Genomic DNA, 6,013 nt, shown 5'->3' with positions numbered 1-6,013 from the left:
AGTGAATACAGAATAATTTTTTTTCTTCGCTGGCTGGACAGTCTGTCTCTTTTGCCTTCACTGGCTGAACAGTCTCTCTCTTGCCTTCACTGGCTGGACAGTCTGTCTCTCTTGTCTTCACTGGCCGGACAATCTGTCTCTCTTGCCTTCACTGGCTCGAAAGACTACCTGTCTTGCCTTCACTTACTTATTCAAAAATTATTCTGTATTTACTGGAAAAATCATATTTGATCAACCACGTTCAAATTTTGTCACCGCAATAACGAAATCATAGTCAAAAATAAAAAAATAATAAAAATTCATAAAAATTTGAAAAAGTAAATAAAAAAAAGCAATTAAAAAATACCGTAACACTCAAATTAATAATAATTAGAACGAGTCTGTATGATTTGAATATCGACGTAATTATTTTTTAGCATTTTTCGAATATACAGCCGCCATATTGGGTTTCGTTATATTTAAATACGACGTCCTAATTGTTAATTTATGATCAACATCTTAAAATGTATCATGATATAAATTTTCATGAAAATTGAACGCAGTTTGTACGTTTTAAAGAACGAAATAGTTATTTTTTAGCATTTCACGGATAATTTGGCCGCCATATTGGTTTTGGACAAACTAAAAATTTATTTTTTCCATGGATTCAATGCTAACTACTAAATAAACACATTAACACATTTTTCTATGACAGTCTATAACTTCCAAGTAACGATTTCATCTGTCGTACCTTGTTACCCGCAGACTTCGGCCACCATATTGGGGTCCGCCATGTTGATTTTTCAAAAGGCCGCAGCTCTACTAAAACTACATATGTGTAGCTATAAAATGAGCCCCGAAAGAATTTTTTAGGTGACTCCAATTTTTGGACAGAGGGGGTGTCTGATTTCACGGAGAATGCCCCATATATATATATATATATATATATATATATATATATATATGTAAAATAGAGAAAAGCTTATAAAGATATACAGCTACATACATGTCTAGTTCCTGTTTCTCTTTTGCATACTGCACAAGTTCTGCATACGTAGGTATACCAGTTTTTATTCTAAAAAAATATATAAAAATTACTTTTTATTTACATACATACATGTATAAATATTAATATATTAAAAAATGTAGAAAATACTTTCAATACGTTATTTCCTTTTATCTTTTTATTATTTTCGTAATCTTTTTCATTTTGCGACATTCTTTTTCTTTTTTTTCCTGCACATAGTTTTAACATTTTACATGGGACAGAACCTTTTTTTAATCGTCGTACTTCTTTGGCAGGTGTATTTTTTTACCTCGGTTTTGTGAATTCCATTATAAAACAATTTGTATCAAAATGGTCACTGCATATTCTTGCTAAAATTTTATCATAATATACTTATTACAATATGTATAGTTTACACAGAGTGTTTAAAAAAAAAGTTAAAATATTTTAAGGGAATTTAGTATGTCCAAAAACAAATCGAAGTCTTATCAAACATAAGTTTATAAATGATAATATATTTAGGATAATAAGGAAATACATTTATTACAGCAACTTACCTGAATCAACTTTCAAACTTGTCTCAGTTTGTTTACAAGCATTAAGCCATTGCTGACGAATTGGAGTTTCTTTCGGAAATCTAAAAAAGATTATTCCTCTTGCATCTTCGTCGCATGTTCGATTTTTGCAATTTTTTATGGAACACGATGGCATTGTTTCTGTAAACAAAATATAATATGTAGCTTACTAATAATAAGTTGGCACATTTAAAGATGGCCAGGACAAACCTCTTATCGTAGTAACCGTAGATTCGTTGGGCCCAAGAAACTGCGCGACAACGCCTTCGTCACGTTCTCGGAGTCGTTGGATCGCCGGTTGGATCTAAGCGAGAATCCGCTCATGCGGCGGCTAACAATCTAACCTCACATATCACGGAAGTAGCCATGTTGCTTTTTACATTTGGGGAGGCTTTTTGATTGGTCAGAAGCCAGTCATTATTTTAGACCACTGCGCATCTCGGGAATGAAACACCTTTCTTTTTACATCATGTGCGGCCCGAACGGCCGCGTCGGGGTAACCCAAAATGACCTGGAGACGCCGTCGGGAGATCCGGGAAGAGTTTTCTTTTCTGTAAGGAAACGATGAACGCCACTCTGACACGTTTGGCTCTAGAACACCGTGACCGCCGGGGCACACGCTCCGCCTAACCGAGTAAGTAAGGAAACGATAAAAGTAGTGGTATTTCACCGGCGATGTTGCCATCTCCCACTTATGCTACACCTCTCATGTCTCCTTACAGTGCCAGACTAGAGTCAAGCTCAACAGGGTCTTCTTTTGTTTATATATGAACGTAAGTTTCTTCTTTACCGCGCGGCCCCGCCCGATTTATTCGATTGTGAATAATAATCCCCAGCGACTTACGGCGGTGTATTTGCGTGTTCACTAAAATTAGTTTATGATTTTAAATCCGAAATGGGGCAGATTTTAAAGACAAATTTATATATATATAAAGTCTAGAGGTATGTTCCGGGACTGTTTACGTTTTTTGAAATGTACAGTCCTGGAATATAACGCATATATATGTAATCAGATTCAAAAAATTGTCCCGAAACGTGCCGTAGGACATGAATTTTTTCCAGGACAGTCCTGGAAACTGCCAAATGTCCTGGAATATACCGATGTAAAAAAATAAAAGTCCCGGAACATACTTCCGGACCTACATATATATATATATATATATATATATATATAAAACATATATATATATATATATATATATATATATATATATATATATATATGTGTATATGTGTTCTCGTATGTGGTATATACACATATATATATATTGTAGAGATGTGTATAGATAACCGAGGAGGTATTGACCTCGGACTTACTATTGATGGTTGTGATCGGAAAATGTCTGGGGTGACTGCGGCGGGTTCTTCCGGACGTGAAACGTATAATTGCGGCAGTGGTGCTGATTTGTGAGTTCGTCTGAACCCTGGTTTCGGTTTGGTGCTGCTGGGTGATGAACACGCGCACAGAATTTCCTCGTGATGGTTGAAACCGCGGGAGCAACAGAAATCTGCTTCACGTTTGAGTAATAGGTACGGCTAATAAATATAGGTTCAAGACGTCTCGGACTGGATCAGAAGTGACTCCAAGTGCGCAAAGTCGCGATTTTTATACAAAATTAAGGAGGCGGGATTATGTTTTAATTTGATTTGATTGGTGGAGTTCTCTTCTGATCGTAACGTAGGTTTCGATTTTCCGCCTATCCCGTGGCGAGTTTCCCCAAAAATCGTCATTGTCTATGAGCAATTTCGAATTAGCGGCTATTTATTGGCGAGTACGTTATCATCTTGCCCTTTAACAGTCCCTTCCAGAGGCTTAACTTTATCAATCGCCGCGAGACGTGGGTCTTAGGTCAAATATGCGTTTCACGGAAAAGCGTGAGATCAGCCCGCCCGTTACCCGAGAGATCACCCAGATCCTTATGGCGTTTTTAATTTATTGCGCCCTTTGCCACGAAATTTCGAGATAATTGAAATTTCGTGCTTTATTTCGTGGAATTATGCGACAAACAAGTCTATAATTTGCCTATTTTATTAGGCTCGAGTCTTCTGGAAACTTTCGTCATTTACTATTTAATGAGCGATGACAGTTGGAGTGCATCCGCTTCGTCAATTGATAACCGCTATTTTATGGTTTCCGTCTGTTTCGTGTAATGAAATGAGTGATTCCACGAAAGAAAGAAATTGTAAAGTCAACAGGACGTAACACTTTTAAACGATAAAAAGCAGTATATTATTTAGCTCACAGTTGCAACGTACAATATGCATAATGTTTATTTTCTTTTTTTTGTAAGTTCTATTCCGGCCTCGGTACTTCAGACATAATAGAATGAGTACCGCTTCCTCTTAACGCAGGATGCACATCGTCTCTCGGCTGAACATTTAACCAGTATCCATCCTCCGGCCTCATTGTCAGGCGTTTCTTGCTGTATCTTATTGACTTGGTTTTCGCGCGATGTTTCAATTCACATCACGCTAATAGATGAAATAGCACGATTTTGTTCATCAATGTGCCGAATCTCTTGCCAATGCATATTTTCAGTCCTAATCCAAATGGAAAATAAAACGAAACATCATGGTTAACAACGTGTTTAACCAACTTGTTAACTAAAAACCTTTCCGGACGAAATTTCTCGGGATCATCATAATATTTTTCATCATGATGAACTGCATAAATCAGAATCCAAATAATCATGCCTTTGTCTACAATGAAAGGCTTCTTCCCCGGCAACGCAGGCGGCAATTCAAAAGCTCTATTACATACTCTCTCCAAGACGGAAGCTGAAAGAAGTCTGAGGGCTTCCTTTATCACCGCGTCTAAATATTCCAGCTAATTAATAATTTTATAACTTACGTTCCTATTTGACTCGTCTAAAAACTTATCTATCTCTTGGCGTAGTTTCATCTGAACACTTAGATTAGCCATGAGTTGATGAGCTGTAAAAGACATCACACCTAAACTCGTTTCAAAGCCACCGAAGTAGAAAACGTAGGCTTGTGCAATCATGTCATCTATATCTAATTGTATTCGATCTTCTTTGCCTTTGTTATCCATCATCAATTGTATCATATCTGGACGTGTAATATGCTCGGCGTCACGAACAGCAATTACATTCTTTATAGTGGTCTCAAAATATTTTATTGTTTGATAGTTTAAAAGTTTTTGTATTGAGTAATCGTCCGAGCGTCGGGAAAGTTCTAACAAAAATGTATTTTATGGTGCGAATCACTGACATATGAGTTATATCTTTGCCATAAATGTAGAACTTATTTGTCGGATCTCTCATCGAATCGATTTTGATTCCGCAACAGCATAAGGCAATTATATGTCATTCGTATACCTATCGAAGACATCTTTCATATTTACGTTACGTTTATCCGCTGGTAATGCTGATATAAAATTAGTATAGTCCACAGCATGTTCCGACATCCAAGTAAACATAATTCTCATTTTATTGGATGTAAAGGAGGAACTCAGCAAATGTCTTACATCTTGTTACTTCTTTTTTTGCAGAGAAAGCAATGTCTGTGTGACTCCCCTCGGAGCTCCCGGTCTAGAATCTAGAACCGGCCTACCCTACCTACTACAGAACTCAAGCAGGTAGAAATCGCGAATAAATGTCTTGTTAGCGTTATCGATACCGGAAGTAATTTGAGTCTGATGAATCGAGATTATTATGAAAAGATAGGCCGTCCAGAATTAAAAGATAAAATTAGTTTCGATGGTGTAGGCACGCTGAATAATACTTAAACTGTTGTGTCGTGAGGTAGAATTAGATGGCGCGAGATAAGTAAAAGGGAGGCTCGAGACATGGCGCGTAAGGAGGATATAGAGAGTTTTCAGAACGCTTGTAGTCACGTAAGAATACAGGTCGAAAATAGAAAAGTAACTTCTCTTGTCACAATTATTTCGATCCTCGAGACCACGTTATTACACCTGTTGGGTCGCGAACTTAACAATCGCGAGTCAATCCTGTGCGGGCAGTGCCACGAATTACCACCACCCATGTCCCATCCCTAGGTGCGCAAGGGCGGGAGGAGGTGGACATTTTTAAACGGCATTAGGGGTCAAGTGGGTGCTTGTTTAAAAAAATGAAAAGTCTTTTTAAGACAAATGTTACGTCCAACTCCAGGATTAGGATAAGAAAAACTGGGAAACGAAGGAAAGGCTAACCAGAGGGGTAGGGGTAAGGAAAGACACAACCAGATACAAATGTCGCTCGCAGGTACACGCTCTGAAGCGCGTGGCGCGAGCCAAACGCACTTTCAATGGCTCAGGAAGGATCAACGTCCGTAGGACGCTAGGACGCCTTCCGTAAGCAGTGCGCGTCGGTCCTCTTTCGAGTCAAGGAATTTAATCCCTTTAACTCAGGATCGGACCTCGTGCGATTTCGAGAAGTGAAAGAGTAGTGGGTGAGGTCTTAGATCATAAATAAATGGAAATTTATATTTAACA

The 6,013-nt window shown here is 37.9% G+C and overlaps 1 pseudogene; it reads right to left on the bottom strand.

Annotated features, from left to right (window-relative positions):
* Positions 1-1,139: 1,139 nt before the first annotated feature.
* LOC139824886 (cytochrome P450 9e2-like) lies at positions 1,140-6,007 on the bottom strand (annotated as a pseudogene).
* Between the last annotated feature and the right edge of the window lie 6 nt (positions 6,008-6,013).

The sequence above is a fragment of the Temnothorax longispinosus genome, unplaced genomic scaffold, assembly GCF_030848805.1.
Source record: "Temnothorax longispinosus isolate EJ_2023e unplaced genomic scaffold, Tlon_JGU_v1 HiC_scaffold_634, whole genome shotgun sequence".
NCBI lineage: Eukaryota > Metazoa > Arthropoda > Insecta > Hymenoptera > Formicidae > Temnothorax > Temnothorax longispinosus.
This window is presented reverse-complemented; position numbering and strand designations above follow the sequence as displayed.